Source organism: Sus scrofa, chromosome 9 (assembly GCF_054392235.1).
Source record: "Sus scrofa isolate SSC_HxYL_T2T_F1_AM1 chromosome 9, Sscrofa_HxYL_maternal_Yorkshire_Landrace_v2.0, whole genome shotgun sequence".
Classification (NCBI taxonomy): domain Eukaryota; kingdom Metazoa; phylum Chordata; class Mammalia; order Artiodactyla; family Suidae; genus Sus; species Sus scrofa.
The window spans coordinates 10,985,513-11,013,273 of record NC_139391.1 but is presented as its reverse complement, the minus strand read 5'-3'; the positions used below and the strand labels follow the sequence as shown (position 1 = coordinate 11,013,273).

At 49.1% G+C, this 27,761-nt stretch overlaps 1 long non-coding RNA gene across 3 annotated transcripts in view; it reads right to left on the bottom strand.

Annotated features, from left to right (window-relative positions):
* LOC146399738 (uncharacterized) overlaps nt 1–27,761 on the bottom strand; it is a 45,256-nt gene that overhangs the window by 2,160 nt on the left and 15,335 nt on the right. The window contains exons 3-7 of one of the 3 annotated variants that reach the window (XR_014814750.1): nt 26,669–26,764; nt 16,257–16,348; nt 15,337–15,445; nt 12,844–12,968; nt 9,360–9,424 (exon numbers count right to left, since the gene is read on the bottom strand). This is a non-coding gene — a long non-coding RNA (uncharacterized LOC146399738). Of the gene's footprint in view, nt 1–8,838; nt 8,978–9,359; nt 9,425–12,843; nt 12,969–15,336; nt 15,446–16,256; nt 16,349–26,408; nt 26,533–26,668; nt 26,765–27,761 lie in introns of those variants that run through there. The other 2 variants (XR_014814751.1, XR_014814752.1) reach the window with 2 other exon arrangements.

Genomic DNA, 27,761 nt, shown 5'->3' with positions numbered 1-27,761 from the left:
AAAACAAGAGGAGAGCTGAGGTTTCCCAAGTCTGCTCCCGAGACCCAAACACACACCCTTGGGAAGCATGTCACGCTTAGCACCAGGGTCATTAGCCCTTGCTTAAGTACCTAGAAAGGTGTTACAAAATAAAGTTTAAGGGGGAGAGGGGATGATTATAAATTGAATAGCCCTAAATTGACTGTTTTGTTTTGAATAAGGTTATGGAAACATCAACAACAAAACAGGTAACCCAGAGACACTTGCCTGGTGACTACGTATTGCTCCTGTCAACACTGCCCCACAAACTAAGCCCTGTCCTTTTATGCGTAAGAATTTCTTACACTTGAGCACATTTGAGCACCTAGCTTCCCTGTATCCACCCAAACGCTGCCAGCTACCATCTAGATGCTGACCTAAATCTCTATCTCTAACCCAGATCTGTCTCCAGAGCTTTAGTCCTTGAATCAGTTAGGATCATGTTTTGCTGCAGGTGACAGAAAACCAGTCCCAGTGGCCTAACTAAATTGGAGTTTATTTTTCTCAGAGGGTGGACAGCCCAGGGCCATACAATAGCTCCACAAAGGCTGACTCCTTCTTTCTCCTTTGCCTCCCTTAGCATTGAGCCTTCATCCTCACGGTTCAAAATGGTTGCATCTTGTCCAAGCATCACGACCGTGTTAATGCAGGAAGAAGGAAGAAGGACAAGTGTGAAAGGTAAATATCAACTGGGCTTTTACACTATTAGCAGGAAAACAATAGCTTTCCCAGAACCTCCATTCAGGGATGGCCACTGAGAGCTTATTGGTCAGAACCGGAGCTCATGACCGACCATAGAGAGTTCTGGGAGGACTGGCAAGAGAGGCTGGGTGGCGGTGGTGGACGTTTCAACTGGGCACATCACTGTCCCAAATAAAACTGACTTCTGCTAGGAAAGCAGAAGGAGAGGATATTGAGCGAGTAACCAGCAGGATATCCACAAACCTGTATTTCCTCCTATCTTCTGGACAGTTCTACTTGGATATTTCATGAGGATCTCAAATTCGAAATGTCCTAACGCAATCTGGTCCTTTTCCTCCGCACTGGTTTCTCTTTCAGTGTTTTTTAAACTACAGTGAAATTCACAACCATTGACCCAGTTTCCTCAAGAAAGTCTTAGAAAAAAAAAAATGTAATGGGGAAGTAACAATTGATTACAATTTTTAAAAATTAAAAAAAACCACTGGGAACTATGTCTAGTCACTTATGATGGAGTAGGATAATGGGAGAAAAAAGAATGTATACATGTATGTGTAACTGGGTCACCACGCTGTACCGTAGAAAAAAAATGTATTGGGGAAATAGCAACTGGTTACAATTTTTTAAAAATTAAAAAAAAGGAAAGTCTTAACGCCTCTCTATCCCCACCCGGCTGAATCTAATCAGTTATCACCCGCATGGACTCTTCCATCTGTTCACGTCTCCCCTTCTCTCTTCGCCACTGTCTCTAAGTCATTAATGCCTGTGCCCTTCCTGAAAGCCTTACCCTGTTCCAGTCCCACAGCCTATTCCTTACACTGTGTCTGCCAGAGGGCCCTTCCTCCCTTCCTTCCTCTCTCTCTCTTTCTTTTAACAGCTGCCTCTGCGGCATATGGAAGTTTCCAGGTCAGGGATTGACTCCAACCTACGAAGCAACTGTGGCAATGCCAGACTCTCAACTCTAGCCCCGCTGCTGCTCCGGGCCAGGGATCAAACCCGCGCCTCCATAGAGACCCAAGCTGCTGCCGTCAGAGTCCCAACGGAGTGTGCCGCAGTGGGAATTCCCAGAGGGCTCTTTCTTAAATTCAAAACTACTGCTGCCTTCCTCTAAAAAAAATTTCCCACTACCTGTAGGGTAAAGTCCAAACTCCTTGATATAACCAGCAAGGCTTTTGGTGACCTTTATGACTCTCTGTCCTTTTTTTTTTTTTTTTTTTTTTTGCTTTTTTAGGGCTGTCCCCATAGCATATGGAGGTTCCCAGGCTAAGGGCCTAATTGGAGTTATAGCTGCCAGCCTACACCACAGCCACAGCCACTTGGGATCCGAGCCGTGTCTTTGACCTACACCACAGCTCACGGCAATACCAGATCCTTACCCCACGGAGTGAGGCCAGGGATCAAATCCACCACCTCATGGTTCCTAGTCGGATTCGTTTCCGCTGCGCCATGACGGGAACTCCCTCTGTCAATTTCTGAGGCCTCGCTTCATTCCTACCCTCCAGTCACACGAAAACACTTTAAAATAATCTCTAAAAGAGCCACTTCTCTCATTTTCCCTTCAGCTTGAATTTCCCCTTTCCTTCCTGCCCTCTTAGCTAACTTGTTCTTATCTGTCAGATCTCAGCTCAGACCAGGCTTCCTCCAGAACCGGCCTTTGTAACCTCCTTCTAGGACCTGCCTTGGTAACTCTCATCATTCTGTATGGTAGCCGTCTTTTTATTTGTCTTCGTCACCAGCAAGAGCAGTGGCTCTCAAACTGAGGAGAATGTGAGAACCTCTGCTCATAATGTTCCTCCAGAAACCAAGTGAATCAGAATCTCTGGGGAACAGGGACCCGGGACTCCGCATGTTGAACTAGGAGCCAGGGTCCCTGTCAGAAGGATGGTCCGGGAACCAGATCTTGAAAGACACGGACCCAGGCTCCAGGCAGCCTCAGGGCAAGGAAAGAGCCTTGTTCTTTAGGGCAGCCCCAGTGCCCAGCACGGGGCCAGGCATACAGTGGGTCATCTAACTCCAACCTTTTCTCCTTCCTCTCCCCTACACTGCCTCATGGATATAATCATAACGATTACTAGTTAGAGGGTGGCACAGACTGCTGCCAGGCAAATGAATGAATGATTCTCCTTCAGCGATTCTCCAGTGTCTGCAGTTTCAAGCCCAAACTCTGACACACCTGATCGGAATCCAGCAGTGCCTCTAATTCTCACTGTAACTCTGAGCAATTTGTTTGAACTATCTATACTGTGGCTCTCCCCTGAAAAGCTATGCTAATATGCACCTCAAGCTAATAAGGTCGCCACTACATGTAATGAAGATAATGAGCGTTAAGCGTTTAGGACAACACTTGATGCCTATTGTGAACTCAACACACATTGACCATCTACTTCTAAAGCTACTACTACTATCTGTGTGGCAACTATCAAGTTCTAGCCAAGCATTTAAGTACAAATTTTTGTTGCCTTATTTTATTTAACTCTCCTAGTCATCATAGCAAGATAAGTATCATTAATCCTTGTTTTACAAATAAGAATGCCCAGGCTTAGTGAGGAAAAATAATTCATACATGGTATAATTGAGAGCGAATGGGAGAGATGAAACTTGAACTTAAGGAAGGAAACTTTTTAAACCTTTCTTAAGGTAACTCAAGTTTGGAAACTACAAGGAATAGGGAATTTTATACACGGCTGACAGGAATGGAGATGACTGATGATCACTTCGGGACACATTGTCTGGCAAAGGTGAAGCTGTGCGGACACCATGATTCAGCAAATACAATCCTAGGACCATATCCTAAAAAAGTCTCACAGCTGTGTATGAGGAGGTATCTTCAAGAATGTTCACTGCGTGATCCTTTATCGAACAGAAAGACGTTTAAACAAACTGGAGCATAATCACAAAATGAAACAGTATACAGCAGTTATACTGAAGTAAGCTCAAAAACGTAATGTTGAGAGGGGGGGAAAAGGATATTCAGGAATAGTTACAGGAGGGTAGCATTTATATAAAGCTAAAAACAGGCAAAACAAGCCATCTATTTTGTGCATAAATACGTATGTACTAGAAGCATAAAAACATGCATTGAGCTGATAAATTGATAAGCCCCAAATTCAAGATGGGAGAGAAAGGAATGGAATTAGGGAGTATTACACAGAGACATTCAGTGTATACTTAATGCTTCATTGCTTAAAGAACAAAACAGCTGACAAGCAAATATAGGAAAATACAAGAAGTGACTAAGCTGGGGAACGAGTACATAGAGATTGCTTATATTATTCTATTTTTGTGTATGCCTTATTTTATAATTTTTGAAAGGTTTCATTAAGAACTCTGAGTGGGAGTTCCCAATGTGACACACGAAAATGAATCTGATTAGTATCCATGAGGATGCAGATTTGATCCCTGGCCTTGCTCCGTGGGTTAAGGATCTGGCATTGCCTTGAGCTGTGGTGTACGTCGCAGACGTGGCTTGGGTCCTGTGCAGGCCAATCTGAGGCTGTGGCATAGGCTAGAGGCTATAGCTTCAATTTGACCCTTAGCCTGGGACCTCCATATGCCATAGGTGAGGCCTTAAACAAAAAAAGAGGAGTTCCCATCGTGGCGCAGTGGTTAACGAATCCGACTAGGAACCATGAGGTTGCGAGTTCGATCCTGCCCTGGCTCAGTGGGTTAAGGATCTGGCATTGCCGTGAGCTGTGGTGTAGGTCGCAGACTCGGCTCGGATCCCGCGTTGCTGTGGCTCTGGCATAGGCTGGCAGCTACAGCTCCGATTCGACCCCTAGCCTGGGAACCTCCATATGCCACAGGAGTGGCCCAAGAAATGGCAAAAAATAAAAATAAAAAAAATAAAACGATTTAAAAAAAAAAAAAAGAAAGAAAGAAAGAAACTCGAGTGTAGGGGCCTTGTGGTCCACACAGGTCCTAAGTCTCCCCTCCCGCCATTCCACCAGCATCCCTGAGAGCGGCCACCTCCCCATGCCCACACATGCCTCCCCTCAGGCAGCAGGGGACAGACCCCGTCTTGACTCCGTCAAAGGGACTGACCAGAGTCTTGGGTGCCTGCAGATCTTAAGTGTAGCAAGCTCTGGGCACTCGCCTGACCTAGTCTGCACCTCTTCCCAGCGGGGACACCTGTCTGCCAGTGCCACCGAGTTTAGGTCCAGAGGAGAATCAAGGTTTCCCTCCAGGAGCTGGTCCCGGCCAGGAACCTCGGCAGCTCCATCAGTGCTCTATCCAGCTCCAGCCAAGCCAGAGAGCGTGGGACAGGAGAGAAGCCGACACCAGCCCAGACCTGCCCCTGCCGCCCTCGGCCGGCCTCCCGGCCCTGGCCCCGTCCCTGGACTCCTCCTTTCTAGCGCCCGGGGGCCCAGGGCCCAGCGTGCCCCCGTGGTGAGCCGGCTCTTGCTGCTGCCTCCCTGCGGGTCCTGCCTCCCTACTGTGACCCAGCCAATGCCGCAGTAAAGGGCACAGGATGCCGCGAATTCCCAATCAAAAAAGTTCATCTCAACTATGTCTAGATACTCATGTTGCAACAGAAGAAAGGGTGGGGGAAAAAACTGTAATTGCAATGTATACATCTAAGGATAACCTGACCCCCTTGCTGTACAGTGGGAAAATAAAATTAAAAGAAAAAAAGCCTTAAAAAAAAAAAAAAAGTTCATCTCAGCATTTTTTTTTTTCTTGGTCTTTTTAGGGCTGCACCCGCGGCAGATGGACGTTACCAGGCTAGGGGTCAAATCAGAGCTACAGCTGCTGGCCTACATCACAGCCACAGTAACGCCGGATCCTTAACCCACTGAGCGAGGCCAGGGATGGAACCGGCAACCTAATGGTTCCTAGTTGGATTCGTTTCCACTGTGCCACGATGGGAACTCCTTTTTCCTTTTATTATTGTTATTATTATTTTTAATTTTTCATCTCAGTCTTCTCATAGGTTTGGAAACAGCTTAAACTTCACCACTACTGTCAGATCTATATTCAGACATGAAAAGTAATATGAGTAAAAAGCAGGTTACAAAATGGTATATGTAAATATAATCCAATTTTTTTAGTGTGTGCGTGGAAAAAGCCAGAAATGAGTACCTAGGGAAAGTAAGATTAGGAATGGCTTTTTTAAAAATTACTGATTGTACCTTCTAAATGTTCTGCTATGTTTTTTTTGTTGTTGTTTTTGTCTTTTGTCATTTTAGGGCTGCATCTACAGCATATGGATGTTCCCAGGCTAAAGGTCAAATCAGAGCTCCAGCTGCCAGCCTACACCACAGCCACAACAACACCAGATCCGAGCTGTGTCTGTGACCTACACCATAGCTCATGGCAACACCGGATCCTTAACCCACTGAGGGAGGAGGCCAGGGATCGAACCTGCAACCCCATGGTTCCTAGTCAGATTCGTTTCCGATGTGCCACGACGGGAACTCCTGTTCTACTATATTTTAATTTGTTTAAAAAGTTTGCGTAGGGGAGGAAAAATAATTTTCCTGTTACCCTTCTAGGTTCTTGGCTGAGACACCCCACATCCATATTTAAAAAAAAAAAAAAGATTAACATGAGAAAAACAAATTTATGCAAATATATGAGACTCAAAGGCAGCCAGGCAATTGAGGTTTATCTACCATCCTGAGCTAAGGAAAGGGATAAGAGTCTGAGGCTTCAAATTGGGGAAGGTAATTCCCAGAAAGGTGATGGAAGGAGTTCCCGTTGTGGCCCAGTGGAAACGAATCTGACTGGTATACATGAGTTTGGGGGTTCGATCCCTGGCCTTGCTCAGTGGGTCGGGGATCTAGCATTGCTATGACCTGTGGTGTGGGTTGCAGACACGACTCGGATCCTGCGTTCCTGTTGCTGTGGCTGTAGTGTAGGCCGGCAGCCATACCTCGGATTCAACCCCTAGCCTGGGAACTTCCATATGCCGAGGGTGCGGCCCTAAAAAGCGAAAGCAAAGAAAAGAAAGGAAGAAAGGAAGGGAGGGAGGTGATGTAAGCAGCTCTTTGCAGGAAACCCCCTCAGCAGGAAACCCCTTTCCTTGTCAGTTTAGCAAAGCTACATCTTAACTTTTAAACGGGGCATCTCTGGCCCACGCACATCTTTCAAATCTTTTAATCACACTATGCCTTGCCTAACTGGTTGGTTTCTTCCATAGATCAAAGAAGTAGAAATAAAGAAGAAGTAATTAACAGATGACCAGACCTCTTCGCTAGCTTCCCCTCGAGTAATCTCTTGAACAAACCGTGTGACCAAACTGTGACAGCATCTAGAGGGAGATCTCGAGGTGCCACCAAGCCTGCACACAGGCTTGTGTGGAATGGCGACCCCTCTGCCCCCCCAGTTCAATCAATGATCAACAGAGATTCTTTTCCTGGGTCCCTTTAAAAGCGTTCATGGCCAAGCAGAATCTTTGGAGCTGGTTTTGGGGGGATGCTGGGTCCACCGTCTCCCCAGATTGCCTTTGATTAATGCCCCTTTTCCTTTCTTCAGACATTTTTGCGTATGTAATTGATTTTGTAAGCAGCAAGCAGGAGATCTGATTCATCTGATAACAGTGAGAAGAGCCAAATGTTTGACAAACACGTTTGCCCTGCCACGCAGATATGTTTCTCAGATATGTTTTCTCTACTTGTCTCTAGTAATAACTCTCTTCTTGGTACAGGCCTCCTTTCTAAATAGTTTTAGGCAGTTAAGGGAGAGGTAAAAAGCTTTTCCTAAGTGCTAGGTTTTGATTGCTTTCAGCTCAGAATAACCCACATGCCAAAGTGGCACATTGTGGAGTGGCATATTCCATCCCTCTGCATTAGGTTAAAAGGAGAATAACGACATAGGTTGTCAATGAAAAAATGTTGCCTGCCACATCAACAAACAAAGGGTTGCTTTGCAGCCATCAAGCCTCCCAAGACAGCCACCCCTCTGCAGTGACCCAGGACAGAAGCGATGCCTGACAGCAAGCAGCCGTCACCGCAGCCACCACCAGTGATGCACCCAGAGGAGACTCAGAATGAGAAAGCACAGGCTACTGGCCCCAGATGGATGAGATACATATCAAAGAAATGATTTCCGTAATTATTTTGCACGTTCCCATGCATAAAAAGGCACTACATTCATAAATGTGAGGTGCTTATGGGAGAAGCTGAGCTCGCAAGTCTTACTCCTCCGCCCTCTTGATCCTTCCTCCCTAAATTCATTAACTTGAGATGTCTGGTTTTCTTTAACTAACAGTAATCTTTTTGACGTTCCGACTAACTGGTCTTTGATGCAAAAACTCCTACGTATCCTGGCTCCTCCCTTACGTCTTTGTAGCAATGTCTCGCAGCTGTCCGAACAAGACGTAATTCTCAACTTTTACGTTGGGCTTTCTTTCTTTTTTCCAGTCGGTAAGTTCAAAAGTTCAATACGATAAAGTACTCAACAAGTGGGTTAGAATCCCACTGCAGCAGCTCGATTAGATCCCCAGCCCCGGCACTGTGGGTTAAAGGATTCAGCGTTGCCACGGCCATGGCTGGGATTCAATCCCTCGCCTGGGAGATTTCAAATGTTGCTGGTGCAGCCAGAAAAAGAAAAAAAAAAAAAAGCAGGTCTTCCTCTCACCCCAGTTCCTTAACCTTCTTCTCTAGAGGAAGGCTTTATATTCAGAACCGATTTTTATATTCAGAAGCAAAGGGACATTTGCAATGCATGAGGCATTTCTGGATTTTTACCTTCCACTAAGAGACTGAGAAGATTCTTTGGGCAGGAAAAGAACTCTGAGCTTTGGAATCAGAAAGGGTTGTGAACCACAGCTCTGCAACTAGTGCAGTCTTAAGCAAGTCACCAAGCCTTTCTAATCCTTGGTCTTCTCATCTTTGAAATGGAGTAACCACGCATCTCAATATTTTATTGGTAAGATTAGATGAGATCATGTGTATAAAGCACTTAGTACCATTGCACACATATAAATGCCCAGGAACTGCCAGCCTCAGTCATTATAGTAATTATTTCTGGTATGTGGTAACATGAGCTGGCACTTGGTTCAGTCTTCAGAAATGGACTGATAGGCCGTTTGTCTGGCAGGGAATAATTTCTGAGATGAAAAGCAGCTACCAAAAAAAAAAAAAAAAAAAAAAAAAAAATCCCTCGAAGGTGCTGTGGGCTTCAGGGAAGCACACACTCTTTAGCAGCTTGGTAGCTCGTGCGCAGGGTGACGGGTTCACCTCGGGAGCAGGAGCGCAGAGACTATGCACTGTCGCTACACCAGGCCACATGAGGTGGTGGGCAAACCCACACATATATGCTGTCAAAAGGCAACCAACCAACCAGAGGAACATTAAGAGCTGGACCCAGGAGTGAGGGCGTAAATATGCATTTGTTCTCTGTCCCAAACCCAGTGTCCCCATCTTCTGCGGGTGAGCAATCCCCGACATGCACACACTAACGCTTGGCTCTAGGGCCCAGAGCTGGGAGTACTGGAGTGGGGGGGACTGGGGGTGGGGGAGGGCAGAGTGAGGCCGGTAAGGGGCTGAGATTGACTGAGCCCTGGCTACAGGAAAGGAAATTTATAGACATTTTTTTTTCCATTGAATCTTCATAATTTTGTGAGCTGAAGGAAGGTTAGTGACTTGACGAAGGTCACACAGTTACTAGATGATGGAGCTCAAACTTAAAGGCTGCCTTACCCCAAGCTGGCATCCTTTTCTGCCACGCCACGCAGTCTTGTCAATTTCCACTGCCTTCATGAAGCCTTCATGGAAGAAGTGGCAGTATGTTAAAAAATAAAACAAAATAAAATAAAGCAAATAACTCAAAAATCAAGGGCTCCGAAGTTAGAAAAGTTGGATTCAATTCTGGAGACTTTCTGCGTGGACCAGGACAAATCACTTCATACTTCTGGACTTTCCTTATCTGCAAAATGGAAATCAGGAAACCTGCAGCACTCAATGGGTGGCCAGATCAAATGGGTCTGACAGGGCTGCTTCAACTTGAAAGAGCTATGTGCTTGCTGTTAGGGGCTAGAATTCTAAGGTAAGAGGAAGAATGTGCCCAGCAAGGTCCCAGAAGCAGGGGAGACCCTCTGCTTGAGCTTGGAGAGATGAGATGGAGAGAGTGTGGCTCGGCTGGCCCAGAGCGAGAGGGCTTTGCACAACCTTTGGTACTTGAAGGCAGATCAGTAAACATTAACTGAAACGAATCCAGGCACGGCACAGGAAGTGGTTTGGGTGATAATCAATCCTTTCATTAAATATTTGTTACTCATCCTGTGCAAAGCCCAAGGGAGATAAAAGAGAATAAAACAGGTCCTAATGACATGAGCTAGAAGGTGCTAAATACCACGAGAGGAGTTCTCTGGAACTGCTGGGGAAATGGACAAGAAAGACTGGGAGAGGGAGATGCTGCGTCCTAGGCAGAGGAGGCCGGGTTCCCAGAGTAGAGCAGAGCTGTGGGTGCTCAGGAGGGGAGGGGAGATGCCTGACCAGGGGCAAGAGGCTGCAAGACAGGGGATGTGGGGAGAGTAGGTGGGAGATAGTAAGGCCCTTGACTCGAGGTTCTAACTCAGGGGTGGCTGGCAGCAACTTGAAACCCCGATAGCAGTGGGGGTAGGGATGGAGAGGAAGGGCCCAAGGAGGAATGAGGCTGGTGGATGCTGGGAGGAATGGGATGGGGGAAGGGGAGGGGGAGGCATAGAAGTGTCCAGAGAGGAACTCCACTCAGGGAACGGGTCAGAGGGTGGATTTCTCCTGGGAGACCACTTCATGAGGTGGGGAGATTCAACGTATAAAAGTCTCACACTTCCTTTTTTTTTTTTTTGGCTTTTTAGGGCCACACCCTCAGCATATGGAGGTTCCCAGGCTAATTGGAGCTGCGGCTGCCAGCCACAGCCACAGCCACAGCCACAGTAACGCAGGAAGCTTAACCCACTGAGCGAGGCCAGGGATCGAATCTGCAACTTCATGGTTCCTAGTCGGATTTGTTTCTGCTGTGCCACGACGGGAACTCCTACAAGTCTCACACTTATTAGACTCCTATCTTTAGTGATTTAAATCTCCCGAACCTCAATGACTTTATCTACAAAACGAGGCTAATTATATGTACCTCATGTGATTTTGTACAGAATGAATTAGATCAATTCCATAGCATATGTGCCCTAGGAGACATCTTCAAGAATGTTCCTAGCAGCGCAACGCGTAAAGGGAAAACACTGAAGCTATCTTAAGTGTCCCTCAATTCAATGATACGTAGATTACAACGTATTTATACAGAAGAAAGCTATATAGCCAAGAAAAATGGATGAATTAGAACTCTAAGCATCAACAGCTCTGAATCTCAGGAACATAATATTGAATGAAAAAAATAAGTCAGAAAAATACACGCACTCAAATTCCCTTTATATAAAGTTTACAATCATGCAAAACCAAGAGTTCCCTGGTGGCCTAGCGGTTAAGGACATGGCCTTGTCAGTGCTGTGGCTCTGGTTCAAGCCCTGGCCTGGGGAATTTCCACATGCTGTGGGCGTGGCCAAAAAAAACAACATGCAAAACTAAAAGAAAAATACTCTTTGAAAATACAATTATGTAGCCATAAAGAAAAGCAAAGGAGAGGAGTTCCCGTTGTGGCAAAGCAGAAACAAACCTGACTAGGAACCATAAGGTTGCAGGTTCGATCCCTGGCCTCACTCAGTGGGCTAAGGATCCGGCGTTGCCATGAGCTGTGGTGTAGGTCGCAGATGTGGCTCGGATCTGGCATTGCTGTGGCTGTGGTGTAGGCTGGTGGCTACAGCTCTGATTAGACCCCTAGCCTGGGAACCTCCATATGCAGGTGTGGCCCTAAAAAAGGAAAAAGACAAAAGACAAAAAAAAAAAAAAAAAAAAAAGAAAAGAAAAGCAAAGCCAAGGAGAAAGGCAGAACATCTGGCAGTGCGATTATCTCTGGGATGGAAGGAAGGCGACAGGACGGGGGAAGGGCACTGAGGGGGTTCCCAAAGTTACGGGAATGTTCATTTTGTAATTTAAAAATTGTTTCTGGAAGTGTTAATTAAAAAAAACAAACTGGTTTTAGTGGTGAGGGTTTTGTATTTTTAGTACTTTATGCATATTTTGTAAGTATTCTTTTTTATCTACTTAATATGAATACAAACCCAAAATCTACCCCACCTAATACCAACTGCTATAAATTGCCTACTGGTTTTGAAAAGAAACATGCAAATTTAGGGGATTAACTTTGATTTGGCTTTGGGTGAATTGGTCTTTGACTTATTAGCCATATGGCAAAGTGATGGTTTGGGGAATTTTTCATTTGCGCCGCTGACTCTTTGGCTTGGTTTGCTGGAAACTTGACCTGGAGTCTGGTGTTGGGTAAGAGCGGGGCGCTATTGGAAGGAGACCAGGTGCGGGCTGGCCTGGCAGAAGGGCCCTACCCTGCCAAGGGCAGGAGGGGAGGCTTGTTGGAGGCCCGGGCTGAGTCCCGCTGATGGTAAGTGCTAGCCGGTGCTGCGAGCCCTCCCTCTTAGCAGCTCTCAGATACACTCCCTCTCCCCACCCCAGAGTCACCCCCTTGGCCCATTAGGGCGTGGGCCCCCACAGGTCTCCCCGTCAGGTATGAACCCAGAGTATCCCCATCAGAGGATCCATTCTGAGCCCCTCTGGTGCTCCCTGCCAGAGCCAGAGGGAACTTGCTCGCATAGAGATCTGATCGCTTTTCCCTGCTTGACACCACTCAATGGCTTCCTTTGGCTCCTAATAATAATCACAACATTATTATTATTATTATTGGCCACATCTGCAGCATACGGAAGATTCGCCGGCCAGGGGTTGAATCGGAGCCGCAGCTGTAACCTGAGCTGGGAGCTCCCAATTTATTAACTTCATTTATTAACTTCACGGGTTATTAGACAACTAAAGGAGTTAAGGAGTTAAAGTAAGCGAACCAGCTAGAGGAATGCAGGTAACGAGAGCTCCAAGTAACATAACATTAGCTGTTGTTGTAGTTACAAGACTCTGCCCCTCCCCCTCCCCCCACCTTGCAAGGCCTCCCCAGGTTCACCGTGGGGTCCTGTCCCTGAGCTCCTGGTACCCCTCACCTGTCTTCTCTCTGTTCCTGGAATGCACCACACTCCTTCCTCCTTCGGGGATCTACTCCTGGGGACGCAGTCACGGGGTGACTCACCTGTCTTGGGCTGTGTCTTGGAGCACACTGCCTGCTCCCCCAGACAAGCCACTTCTCCGGGGCAGGAACGGTCTAATTTCTCTCTCTGTCCTCGGTGCCAAGCACAAAGCGGGGGCATCGGCAAGCTTTGTAAAAGAGAAGGATGGGAGCTCCCATTGTGGCTCAGTGGTTAACAAACCTGCCTAGCACCCATGAGGACTCAGGTTCGATCCCTGGCCTTGCTCAATGGGTTGAGGATCTGGTGTGGCCAGGCCATGAGCTGTGATGTATGCCAGCAGCTGTAGCTCCGATTCAGCCCCTAGCCTGGGAACCTCCATAAGCCTCGGGTGTAGCCCTGAAAAGACAAAAGACAAAAAAAAAAAAAAAGAGAGAGAGAGAGAGAAAGAATGGCAGAATGGCACATTGAGGGTCTGAGCAGCTGAAGCCAGGGACAGAACTGACTTATTTCCTGCCACCCCGATAACAAAGCTGCGTTTCATATTGAGCTGGATTGTCAGCAGCCTCTTGGACCGGTTCACTGGCCCAGCATTTGGGCGGTTGCAGGGAATTTCCTGAGGACTTTTCCACTGAGAACCACTCACCCAAAGTCAGAGCAGGAGCCCCAGGACTATCGAAGCTGAAGCATCTTTTGTATTAAGCAGCAGGATCCTGGATTCTGCTATCAGAGGCCCCAGCAGCCTAGGGTCAGATCTCACAGTGGTCCTGCCCTATTTCCCACTTGACTTCCTCCCTTCCACATATGGGTCTCCCACATGTGCCAGCACCGTGTGAGTCCTTGATGATGAGGGACCCTCAGTGACAAGAGCCAGGAGCAGCCTGGACCTCAGGGCTGCAGGCCAGGACACGAGGCAGGTACAAGCACAGTTCACGTCAACATGTCAAACAGGCTGATGACTACAAGCCCAGGAATCTGGCCAGTGCAGCGGCTGCCCAGAGGGAGCATCTGGCACACAGCGAATGCCCAGTGCTCCGAGGTGGATGTATGGCCAGTGTCGGGGTGTTCGTGCAGGCAGCCGGCTCTCCCTTCACAGAGGAAGCTTTTGTCAGAACTGGGTTTTGAGGCTCGGGTAGTGGTTATCAGATGTTGGGGGACGGGGAGTGGGGGTGGGTGTCATTTGAAAAAGACAGAACAGCATATGCCAAGACACAGAGGCCTGAAACAACACCAGGTGGCTGTGGTATTACAAGTAGCTCTGGGAGTTCCCTGGTGGCCCAGCGGGTTAAGGATCTGGCATTGTCATTGCTCTGCTTGGGTTGCTGCTGTAGTGAGGGTTCAATCCCTGACGCGGGAACCTCTGCATGCTGTGGCCCCAAAACGCTCAAACAAATAAGTAGCTCTGGAGAAGCGCAAGGAAGTACATGGGAGGCGCTGGGGGGGCGAAGACTGGGCAGAAGAGGAAGGCAGCTGAGGCTTCACCCCGAAGCAGGGGTGGGGGTTAATGAAATGCTTTCCACAGGGGAAAGGCAGGATGAGATTCTCTTTGTAGAAAGGTGGAATTCCCATTGTGGCACAGCGGAAACGAATCTGACTAGGAACAATGAGGTTGCAGGTTCAATCCCTGGCCTTGCTCAGTGGGTTAAGGATCCGGCGTTGCCGTGAGCTGTGGTGCAGGTTGCAGATGCAGCTCGGATCTGGCATGGCTGTGGCTCTGGCGTAGGCTGGCGACTACAGCTCTGATTTGACCCCTAGCCTGGGAACCTCCACATGCTGCGGGTGCGCCCCTTAAAGGACAAAAGAAAAAAAAAATAGAACGGTCACTCTGATAGTCTGTGCAGGACTCAGGAGGAAAAAGGAAAACTGCTGGAGGCTGTTGTAACAGGTAGAGTGAAAGACAGTGTGGTCTGACCTCGGGCGTTAGCAGGACTGAGGAACTAGAGGCTGATTCAACACACCTCTGCGCACTGAACAGATGACGCTGGGTGACCCATCCAGTACGCATGAGCTGTGCTCCTGCTGCAGGCAAGAAAAATGTACGAGGGAGCGGGGCGCAGGGCGGAGGCCAACCCACAGTCATCTGTCTCATTGACTGAGGCCAGCTTAGCTCTTGCACGCAGGTAAATATGACGCCCGCAGCGACAAGTGCGCGAGGAGCCCTAGGGCGGAGCACTGTGGGAACTGAGGTGCAGGGGGGACGCTTCTAGCTTGTGTGGTTGGGAGGCCAGGTGGAGAGGTGGCCTTGGAGTGGGACCTGGGGATGTGGGGGGGTCTGATGCTTTTGAAGGTCACCCCAGGCAGAGGGGACAGTGAGAGCAAGGGTTTGGGGATGGCAAGGCCTAAGAACGATGATTTGGTCTGCTCTGTGTGTGTGTGTGCGTGTGTGTGTGCGCCAGATCAGAAGGAGGAAGAGAGGACACGGCAAGGGCAGCCAGGTGGCCTGTGCTGAGCCTCAAACCCCAGCAGGGGTGGCTGGGGCAGCTCTGGAGGGTCCCAGAGGCTTCTGAGTGAGGCGAGGGGACGCTCTCAGCTGTGCTTTAGAAACACACATCTGGTACCATGTTCAGTAAACGGGAGGGACGTGCCCCTCCCCGAATGGGGAGATGGGAGCTGGTCGTTTGGCTTAGCCACCGTGACAGATGACGACTGATTCTCTGGGTGAGATTTCTGGAAGAAAAAAAAAAAAAAAGACCCTGTGGAGACAGATGTGTGAGGGTGGCAAGGGCAGCCTCCTTAGGCGTCTGCGAGTTTGGATCCTCTGTTCAGTGTTTATTGTCTGCTCCCAGGGCGGGGCTCTGTGCTGGGCAGGAGGGTGTGGGTCAATGCAGACACAGGAATCCTGTGGCTCACAGGCCAGTGGGGAGAAGAGAGAAAGGAAGCATCTGTTGCTTTTGGATCAGGGGCTAGGTACTGTGCCAGAAACTTGCTATGCTCAGTCTCGAAGCTGCAACAAATAAGATGATCTCCATTTCTCAGATATGGAAACAGACCCTGAAGGGTGAATGACCTGCCCAAGGTGGAACCAGCAAGTCAGAGGAACCTCCCAAAGGCAGCAATGTGTCTCTCACACGAGGGGTCTCCATCGAAGCCACCAGACCTTCCTGGCAGGCATTTTCCTCCCTGCGCATGGAGACAGCAGTCATGACATCATGACCGAGAGTTGAGAGATACCAAGAATGGTTCTTTATGTATACTCACTAGTTTAATACTTACAACATCACTGAGTTTGATGCGATCTCATCCCCACTAGACAGACAAGGAAATTGAGACACAAAGGGGCTAATGACTTAACCAAGATCAAACCACTCATAAGGGGAAGAGACAGGATTCGAACCCGGGCAGTCTGGTTCAAAGCCCATGCTCTTCTTAACCAATGTCCTATCCATAAATACTGAGCAGACAGATTCTCCTACATGGACCTACGTTAAGTCACCTCCTGTCATGTTCGCAGATTTCACATTTACATATGTTTACTTACTCATTCAGCAGTTATTGAGCTCCTTTTGTGCCCCAGACCCTATAGCCAGCACATGGAGGATCCAAGGATATTTAAGACAAGAGCCAGCAGGGCTGGAGGGAAGACAAAGAAATGAAAAGATACAGTGAGATACAGGGAGGCATCAAAGGGGTTGAGCAAAGATGAAATATTATCTAAATGAAGCTTTACCACGATCATCCTGCGTAGACAATGAATCCTCAGAAGGTAAGGGTGAGAGTGAGAAGCCCATTGAAGGTTGGTGCAATTGATCAGGAGAAAGACACATTGGGGAGTTCCCATCATGGCTCAGTGCTTAAGGAACCGGACTAGCCTTCACAAGGATGCGGGTTCAATCCCTGGCCTTGATCAGTGGGTTAAGGATCTGGCGTTGTCATGAACTGTGGTGTAGGTAGCAAAGGCGGCTCGAATCCTGCCTTGCTGTGGCTGTGGCGTAGGCCGGTTACAGCTCTGATTCGACCCCTAGCCCTAAGCCACAGGTGAGGCCCTAAAAAGACAAAAAAAAAAAAAAAAAAGAAAGACACATTGGTGGCCCGGGGGGGGGGAGGGTCAGGGTGGTGGCTGGGCGGCTGCATTACAACCTGGGTGTCAGTGGCTTGGCCGAGAGCTCTGCTTGAACGGGGTCTCTCACTAACTCCTGGCTCTACCACGAACTGACCCTGGCAGTCTTTGGACAGGTCTCTTCCACTGGACCAAGGGGAGATGCTTGAGTCAGAATGAGTCCATTGTCCCTGTGGTCGCCAAGGCTGAATGTCACTGCCCTGCTTACCTTCGGCCAGGGACTTTCTCTAGCTGTCTCGATGCTGCGCCGAGGCCGCACATGATCCCCCCTGCCTCCCAGGTTATCTTCTGCCGCTCTCCCTATCATTAACCTACCCCAGCCACACTGGCTTCCTTTCTGTTCCGCCCAGAGTCTCACTTGCCCCCACCGCAGTGCCTTTTCACCGGCTGTTCACTGGGCCCAGGAAGCACGTCCGCTAAAGCATCACCGGCTGGGTCCTTCTCAACCTGATCTCAGCTCAAATTTCAGCTCAGAGAGGCCATTTCTAACTACCTTGATTTAGTTGGCACTCCAATCTACCATATCAGTACTCCTAGATTAAATTTCTCCTAGAACTTATAATAAATCAGATTTATTTAGTTGTGTTCATCTTCATCATGTCTTAACATATGACAAAGTCATTTCCAAGAGAACGGAGACCTCCGCTCATTATGCTACATCCAGGGCTTTGAACAGCACATGGTCAGCACACAGCGGACAGTAAGTGTCTGTTGAACAATTAAGGGAGTGAATGAATAAATGAAGGAAGGAAGGAGCCATCTTTCAGCTTCTAACATATAATTTGAAACAGAACATTATCCGTTTCCTGAATCAGAAAAGTTTTTTTGTTTGTTTGGTTTTTGTCTTTTTAGAGCCACACTCGAGGCATATGGAAGTTCCCAGGCCAGGGGTCCAATCAGAGCTATAGCTGCCGGCCTACACCACAGCCACAGCAACACCAGATCCAACCTGCATCTGTGACCTATATACCACAGCTCATGGCAACACTGGCTCCTTAACCCACTGAGCAGGGCCAGGGATTGAACCCGTGTCCTCATGGATACTAGTTGGGTTCGTTACCACTGAGCCATGACAAGAACGCCAGAAAAAAATTTTTTTTAATTTAAATAATTGAAAGCCCAGATTTAAGGAAGGAAATGAACATGCATTCTCCTAAACTAAATTTTCTTTTTTTTTTTTTAAATCACAGAGTGAGAGACTGTTCAAATTAGGTGAGAATCATCTTGGTTTTCAGAGTCAGGCAGACCTGGGTTCAAAGGCCAGCTCTGTTCCTTGCTAGCATAGTCGGTCACTTAACCTTTTTTTTCCCTTTTTCCCAGTGGCGGTACCCACGCGTATGGAATTTCCCAGGCGAGGGACTGAATCCGAGCCACAGCTGCAGCCATGCTGGATTCCTAACCCACTGTGCCACAGCGGGAACTCCCAGGTCATTTAACCTCTTGAGCCTCAGTTTCCCCAGCTATAAAACAGGGGTACTAACACCTGCCTTAGAGGAAGCATTACATTAGACATTAGATATAAGGTGCTGGGGACACAGCTGATGCTCAGTCAATGTTAAATTCCCCTCCCTACATCCAGGGACCGTGTGGGCACGAGCCTGTCTCCCTCTCCAGGCCGTGACCTCCCCAGGGCAGCCTTGTTTTCAGCATTTCCTCGGTAGGGCCATGCAGGTCCTGAAGACCTGAATATGCTGAACAAATAGTGGAAGCTATTCCAAGATCTTCATTCCGCAGGGGCAGCCCAGGGAGGCGGAGTGACTCTCCAGGTCGCGCGTGTGAATGGCAGAGCGTGGCTTAGAGTCTGGCTTAACTTAGAGCCCAGCGCGTCCCCTCTCCCCGCCCCGGTCTCTGCTGCTCTGGCTTTGTTCATTGTTCACGCGCAGCATTCTGGATCCTGGCCTCGGTTCTACAGGCATCCAAATAGCTCCCTGAGGCCCAGGGGGATTTTTAGGCTGTGGGAAGACGGTGCCAGAGCTAGTAAACAAAACTGAAATACTTCACGAGCTTTATAAAACGTGTTTCCAATGGGCTTACTACTGGCTTGCAAGTAAACTCTGAAGTAAATTCTCAATGACTACAAGTACAGGCAGAGTCTCCCAATTATATCCACCAGCCCCCAACGGTGCTCCTGCATCATGCTGTTCAGTGCATTGAGGCTTCCTGATGTCACCCCAGTGGCTAGCCTGTGCTGGGCCCTGGGCCCTGGAAGCCCACTGACATCGGATTAGGGGGTAGGAACAGACATGGACACAGGTAATGACCCTATGATGTAATCTGAGCCGAGACAAAAAACTGCAGGAACCTGGAGGGCCCAGAGGAAGGACCTCTAACCCAGTCTGGTAGAAGGCTATAGGGAGGGCTTCCTGGAGGAGGTGCTATCTGAGTTTCTCTTTTTTCTATGTGAGGAATATTCTCTTGTCCTGATAACATGGCTTTCAGCAAGCCTTGAAAATGTGTGAGTGAGGGGAAATGAAAGCACTTTAGTTTTGCTTCTTGGAGGTCTGGGTCATTCTGATTTGCCAACGGGATCCTGATTGGGGCTTTTTTGCCATAATGCCATATATATGATCCTGAAAACAAAACAAGGTAAAGGAAGAAATCCTTTTGCAAAAATCACGTGGTATAAAAATGATAGGGTTTAACAAAAAACCAAATTGGACAGATCATTTAGAGCCTAAAGGTCTCGGTAAGCAGCGCTCTAACGGCCCAGCCCGGATCCTAATAAAACAGCAGCAGGGCTAAACGGCCGCCAGCATTTGCACCCAGCCTCACAGTCACTTTGTCCTCACAGCCTTAAACCCGAGGTTTTGTATTTCCTCCCAGATGTAGGATCTTTGCCTCTAACAGAGACTGGATCTACCACAGTGAAAAATCTGATCAAAGCTTTAGACTTCTTTAAAAAAGAACACTGAGAATTTTTTCATAAATATCAGAAGGAAGTATCTGCACTCCCCACTTCCCCGGAGAGCCTAACACCGGGAAGGGTAGTGGTTCTTGAAGCCATTAACCCAGTGACGAATGGCACCAGAAAAAAGCAGCTCTGCAGGACTTTCCACATTTTTGTAAGCTCCTCACGAAATGCAACGGCTTCCTCTTTAGTTGTGTGAAGGCTTGCTCCTAGCTGCCTCAAAAGAACATGCTAGATGGAGTTCCTGTATTTGGCACAGTGGAAACAAATCCAACGAGAAGCCATGAGGTGGCGGGTTCGATCCCTGGCCTCGCTCAGTGGGTTAAGGATCTGGCATTGCCGTGAGTTGTGGTGTAGGTTGGAGATGTGGCTCGGATCCTGCATTGCTGTGGCTGTGGCGTAGGCCGGCGGCTACAGCTCCGATTCAACCCCTAGCCTGGGAACTTCCATATGCTGCGGGTGTGGCCCTAAAAAAGCAAAAAAAAAAAAGCAAACAAGAAAGAACGTGCTGGCATAGACAGCACAGGGATCAATAGGGCGTCCACGTAGTGTGGACACTGCGCCCTCTTTACCAGCACTGCATGTGCTCTTCCTATGGAAGAAACACACATTTCAGCCGAACAGACTGTCTTGAAGCCTCCTTAGGGAAGGAAATTTGAAGTGGTTTCGTCTCCACGAAGTCTTCCGAGGCCGCTAGACTGCATTCCTCCTGCTAACCGTCAGAGCCCACTGGCGCTTTCTAAGGCACCTGACCCTTTATAACGTACACGCTTGCAGACTCTTTTCTGCAGCCACGGCAAGTTTTGTGGATTAAGACGTGTAGCTGACAGATGCCACCCCCACTGCTCCCTCTCAGTGGGGAGGGTGATGGAATTCACCACTGCAGAGGGCCCCCGAGAGCTGTAAGCCTGGTGCCAGACACCTGCCATATGCCACCTAATTTCATCCTTGCCAGAGCTCCGTGAGGTCAAGGAGGGTTTATTTCCCGTACAGTTTGATGCTGTTTTCACTTTTCAGGGGAAGAACCCAGAGCTTGGGCTATGAAGGTCGTCTAGCTGAGGCTGGATGGGAATCAGATAACCCCTAAGGTCTTCTGCCTCAGGGAGCCAAACACGCCACCAGCAGCAAAATGGATGAGGTTATCTCTGCGGCAGAACAGCCCCTGGTAGCCTGGACACCTTCAGACTGAGAGCAGGAAGCGCACCTCGCAGTAGGGCTGCGTGGATCCTAAGGGAGTCCTATTTCGTGAGCAGTTATTACAAGCCAGGCACTTGCAATAATATCTCCCTAAACTTTTCCCAAGCCCTGTGAACGAAGGATTTTTTAAACCCAATTTGCAAGTGAGGAGCTTGAAGCCAAGAGTTTAGCGAGGTGCCCCCAAGGGCGTGTTAAGCAAGGGGGTGGGATCTGAATCCACATTCCACTGGAATCTAAGGGGCGCTGGAATCAGGGAAGCCTGCGGTGCTGAGGCGACTTCCTCTTTGTCTGGGAGTATCCTTGGAGGCGCCAAAGACCAAGGACACGATAACCTACAGGAGACCAGCCGAGAGATCAAAACGCCCTCCGCGAAGACACACAAAAGGTGAAGACTTGGGCAGAAAAAGAAGAAATGAAGGTTTCATTGGAAAGCGGGCATGGCCTGCGCCCAGTCCCCACCGCCACATGGGACGGGTTAATGGGAGTTCTTCCTCTCTTAAACCAACAGAGGGGGCTTCCAGGGAACCATCTAGAGAATGCGGTTTGTGTGCCTTAACATTTAGTGGGTGTAGGACTGGCTCCTGACCCACACCTGAGAATGTCTAGGGGTGAGAGCCTGACTAGAGCACTCGCTGGGGGCCAAGTCACTAGCTGGGGCACTTTGGGAAGGGCCCAGATTCTGGCTGTGCGAGCATGCCTGGGGGTTTCCCATGGCCAGGTGTGTCTCCATGGAGACAAGCTGGATTCAGAGGACCTTCTAGAAGGGCAGGTGACTCCTAGAGGGCTTGAATGGGAGCCAAATTGAGGGGAAAGATATAGCTTTCAGCCAGAAAAGGCAAAAGCTGGGTCAAGGTGCCATAAGTGGGTGGTCCCCAGGGATGGGGAAGGGCTGCGAGGGACCCATGGACCCACCCACAAGACAAATGCCAATGATGGCACAGCTATCTTGAAGAAGGCCCCAGTGCCAAGTTAGGTGTGCACCTGTCAATTTAGACTTTGGCTGCTCCCGTCTCACCGCCTGTCCACTTCCACTTAACAGGGGTTAAGAGTGTATGTGTGTGTGAGAGAGAGAGAGAAAAAGAGGGTATATGTGAGCGTGTGTGTGTGTGTGTGCGCGCACGCGCGCGTGTGATGTGAAAACAGTAGCTAGAGAATGGGCATGGAGGTGGCCAGCCCACCAAGGGCACCCACTGGACTCAGTCGCTCCCCTTGGAGGCCAAAGTGACAGTCATTCAGAATAGTTAATTTTCTTGTAGTGATGAAATACTCCACATCTGGAACGAATCCCTCCCCTTTTTTTTGCATATTAGTAAGGTTCCATCTAGTACCCTTTACAAGATTGCCACTCCTTTGGCCTGGAATAGGAGTAGGAGGGGCCTGTTGCTTTAAATTCACATCTGGCTGCGCTGCATCCACTCAGTTCCATCCCTTACTTTCTGTGATCACAGACATTCCTGAAAGGCTCTGCTCCCGACAGGAATCGGTCCAGCACGAATCTGTCAGGACAGGAATCCATGTGCTACGGATGGGAGGAGGCCGGCACATGGTGGGACCCAGCACGGAGCTTCAACTTTCCGCAAGGAACTTTCTCATAAATAAATGAGAGAAAATGCCTGTCCCTTTAGGCAGGGCTCACAGGTTACTGTGTCTCTGTGAGGTCCCCAGGGAGACTGTGCCAAGCAAACCAAGCCCCAGGGAGACCCTAAATCAAACATCAGTAACTTTGGGATGATAGGAAGGCATCACACTCTTACAAAAAGCTAGATACTGTTATTTCTTTTTCATAAATACATTCATTTCTTTCTTTCTTTCTTTTTTTTTTTTTTTTTTTTGTCTTTTTGCCTTTTTCTAGAGCTGCACCCTCGGCATATGGAGGTTCCCAGGCTAGGGGTCCAATCAGAGCTGTAGCCACCGGTCTATGCCAGAACCACAGCAACGCGGGACCCGAGCCTACACCACAGCTCATGGCAATGCCAGATCCTTAACCCACTGAGCGAGGTCAGGGATTGAACCTGCAACTCATGGTTCCTAGTCAGACTCGTTAACCACTGAGCCACGACGGGAACTCCCGTATTCATTTCTTAACAAACATGTCACTATGTGTCAAGTACTGTGCTCCATTCTGTATATAACTAGCACTTTTTTTTGTTTATTATTTTTGGTTGGGCCCGAGGCATGTTGCAAGTTCCCAGGCTAGGAAACTCATCCAACCTGAGCCATTGCAGTGATAATGCCGGATCCTTAACCCTCTACACCACAAGGGAACTCTTAACCTGCAGATCTAATAAGAACCTTTTGGGAAAACAAGGAACATCACCTCACTAAATGTACATGCAAATTTTCAGATCCATCTCAATTTCAAAAAACAATACACAGAGGATGATGCAAGTCTTGGAGGTGAGGGGCTAAGACAGCTCTCCTGGATGGCACGGGCCGGTGCCATCCTGCCTCTCATCAGGTCTCTCCAGAGCTGGAGCCTGCACCTGGCTCCCTGACCTTGGCCTGGATCCAGCTCCAAAGCTGCCAGGAACCCTGGGAATCAAATGCTCAGGATTTTGCCAAGGCGCTACTAGGCCATCTGGGCAAGCCCTGGACGACAGAACAGGGCAGGGGCCATGCTTCCAGATGGCTCCCGTGAACAGCGCCACTTCTGAGAGCAGTCTGTCAGCTCTCACCCACCGGCACATCAGGCTGGGATAGCGGGAGCTCGCAGGATTTGCTGGGCCTGAGACTCAAGATGGATGATAATGGAATATGGTGAAGTCTTTAAAAACTTTTCGTTATTACATAATTAACTCTTCCTTGTTGAAAAGTTGGGAAATACAGGGAAGGCAAAAGAAAAATAGCCATGACCCCAAGACCCCAAGATAAACAGTTTTATCATTTTGGTGTGTAGTGTGATAAACAGATTCACCATCCCCCTGGCTGCCTGCTGCCCTCTCCACACACACACACACACACACACACACACACACACACACACACACACACACCTCACACACATATACCAAGAAGATAATTAAGGAATTTAATCAAATCCATACTAGAAAGGTTAATCTGAGTCCTTTTTTTTTGGCTGCCCCGAAGCACATGGAGCTCCCAGGGCAGGGATCAGATCCGAGCTGCAGTCTCAGCCTAGGCCGCAGCTGCGGCAATGCGAGATCCTTAACCCACTGGGTGGGGCCGGGGATCAAACCCTCATCCCAGCGATCCCAAGATGTGGCTGATCCCGTTGTATCTTGAGTTGCCACAGTGGGAACTCCTGAGTCCTTCCTTTGTTTATGGGAGAGAACCAAGGGGCAGAAGTTTCCAAGCCTCAACGTGTCTAAAAATACTTGGAAACAGGTTAAAAGCACAGATATCTGATCTCACCCCCCCCTCCCAGGACCCTGACTCAGCAGGACTAGGGTTGGGTGGGGGCTGGGTAGATGGATCCAGAGAAGGAGACCGCCCTCCCCGTGGTGGGGACTGGATTTCTGTGGCACCGGCTTCGGGGCAGGTGAGCGGCTTGTGAGGAGGAGGCTTTTGGAGGAAGAGGGGTGTGAATTTCAGAGCAAGAGAGGGGAGGTTAGAAAGGGGAGTGTGCCCTGCGGCAACCTCTCCTTTTAGGAAGGATCCTGAGGGTTCCCCTTCCACGTGAGGACAGGGAGAGCCTGCCCCTTCCTCCTGGACACCGTGGCACCTTTAGGATTGTCCACTCCCTCCATGCAGAAAGCTTCATCCCCCCAGGGGTTTCCTTATGGCTCAGGGGTAACGAACCGAACTAGTATCCATGAGGACGGGGCTTTGATCCCTGGCCTCACTCAGCGGGCTAAGGAGCCAGTGTTGCCGTGAGCTGTGGTGTAGGTCATACACATGGCTGGGATCCCACAGCACTGCTGTGGCTGTGGTGTAGGCTGGCAACTACAGCTCCAATTGGACCCCTAGTCTGGGAACCTCCATATGCTGTGGCCCAAAAAAGAAAAAAAGAAAAAAGAAAAGAAAAAGGAAGGAAGGAAGGAAGGAAGGAAGGAAGGAAGGAAGGAAGGAAGGAAGGAAGGAAGAAAGAAAGAAAGAAAGAAAGAAAGAAAGAAAGAAAGAAAGAAAGAAAGAAAGAAAGAAAGAAAGGAAAGAAAGAAAGAAAGAAAGATTGATTTACCCCCTACCCAGTTGGATGTATAAGGAAGGAAGGAAGGAAGGAAGGAAGGAAGGAAGGAAGAAAGAAAGAGAGAGAAAGAAAGAAAGAAAGATTGATTTACCCCCTACCCAGTTGGATGTATAATTTTGGGGACTGAGGAACAGACAGGGCGGGGGGAGGAGCCCCGTTTCTTCCCACCCCCTAAAGGGCTTCTGTGGGGAAAGGTGTCTACCACCGAGGGGAACACAGCCCAGGCCCTGAGGCAGAGACCTGGGACCCAGGGGACTGTGGCCCAAGCAGCTGGGAGGGCTCCCGGGCAGACCGCTTAAGAGAGGCACGAAGCCTGAAGCTCTGCTAACCTCCGCCTGTTCGTGAGAACTTCACTTTTGAAAGGAGAAAGACAGACACAAGTACCAGGCCACCTGCAGCCCGCTCGGGGCCTTTGCACACATTAGAAAAGTCCACCTCAGTGTTTGATTCGAATCCGCTGCCGATGCTGGGGGCAGAAATCACAGCGGAGCAGAGCAGAGGGAGGCGGGATGAGGATGAATTGCCGGGAAATGGCAACCGCTGCTCAGTAGCTGTCAGAGTGATTAGATGGGAACTGGTCTAGAAATCATGGAGCTTCCTGGGAGGCTCATGAAACACCACTGAATGCCCAAGGGCCCCCAGGCAGGCAGCTGAGAAGCTGTCAAGGTCATCGCCAGGAGCAGGTGTCAGGAAAAGAAGCAAAAAACAGTAGGCTGTCATTCTGGCATCAGAGACCATCAGTAACGTTCTCACTGGGAGAAGGTCAGGGGCTTTCTGCCAATTTCAGTCCAGTGTCCAGGGCCATCCCAGGTGTGGCGAACTTCCGGCGGGAACAGCGAGGGATTAGTGAGCTGGGGTGGGGGTAGGGGGGACAGGTGACAAGACAGAGAGTGAGCCCCTGGTTCCACCGTCTTCTCTGCACTGAGTGGAATGTACCTGAGCCCTGCGTGGCCTGGGCCCTGCCAGGAGCGAAGAGCACGCCCTCTCACTCCCCAACTCGGTGGGACCCCAAGGAGTTAGTGGCTTTCACTAGGACTGAGCTCGACGAATCTGGGGGGCTGATATACCGTGACTTGTATTTGGGATTTAATTTCTTTACAATTCTGTTGACGTCGCTCATTTGAGAAAAGAATTCCCCATGTGTCCAAAAGATGCACAACATTGATCTCACCCCTTCATTAGTTCAATGTGTTTTTCTTTTTCTTTTTGGCCACAGCAGGGACCTGAGCTGCTGCAGTGACAACGCCAGATCCTTAACCTGCTGAGCCACAAGAGAACTCCCTCAGTGTGTTTTTCCCGCACATCTGTCATGTGCTCCTGTCAGCTTGACAGCATCTCACCTTTGTCCTTCTCTGCATCTTACCTGGAAGGAGCCCTAGGGACCTTCCGAAGCCAGAGAGCCTGATGCAATTCACTGGTGACCTCTGTCCCTCCTGGATCAGGATCTAGGCATCAAGAGGGACTGTGCCTCTTAGGAGCCGGAGAAGCAGCTGCTCAGCTGCTGCCTGGGCCCAAGGGGCTGCTTCCCCAGGTGACAGAACCCCCAGGATGCGGGGCACACAGGGGTGGGAGCAGAAGTACCTTTAGATGCTCTGGTGTTGCTCGAAGGGACGGTCAGTCCAGACTCCACATCTTCACAGCAGAGGAGAGGGAGGAGCAGCAGCGCTGCTGTTGTTCCTTACGAAGGAAAGAAGAAAATATACAAAGACAGTAAAAATCCCCTGTGATTCACCATCAAGAGATAATCACTTTTGACATTTTTTTTTTTTTTTTTTTTTTTTTACAGCTGCACCCCAAGGCATAAGAAAGGTCCTGGGCTGGGAGCAGAATCAGAGCCTCATCTGCAACCTACCCAGTAGCTTGCGGCAACGCTGGATCCCTAACCCACCGAGAGAGGGCAGGGCTCAAGCCTGTACCCTCATGGAGACAATGTCAGGTCCCTAACCTGCTGGGCCACAATGGGAACTCCACTTTTAACATTTTGGTGTTTCTTTCTTTCTTTGGAGAACATTTCAGATAAGGACACATACTGCTATTTTTTACAAAAATAGGATTACTCTTGTGATTTTTTTTTTTTTGCCATTTCTTGGGCCGCTCTCACAGCATATGAAGGTTCCCAGGCTAGGGGTCTAATCGGAGCTGTAGCCACCGGCCTACGCCAGAGCCACAGCAACGCGGGATCCGAGCCGCGTCTGCGACCTACACCACAGCTCACGGCAACGCCGATCCTTAACCCACTGAGCAAGGCCAGGGATGGAACCCGCAACCTCATGGTTCCTAGTCGGATTCGTTAACCACTGCGCCACGACAGGAACGCCATTGCGATACTTTTTATGAGCTCCTTCCAGAGCATAAATGATCGTGACTATTTCCCCACAGCTCGTATTTCCTAATAGTGCCTAACATGGACGCAACCGTTTAGTTAATTTACTCCCTGCTGACATCTAAGTCATCCGCAGTCTTTCTCCCACTGGGCCAAAGGTGAATTTTTCAGAGAGAGGCTGGCCATTCCTTACGAACTTCCTATGTATCCTTCTTTTCTGGTTTTTCCATCTGTGTGTCCACCACCAGCTTGCCAGCCAGGCCAGAACACAGAGTCGATCTGACAGGGATGGGGTAGGAGAGTTGCCCGGGCGGTTGTGGAAGTCCCAGGAGGGGAGACCGCTGTCAGTGA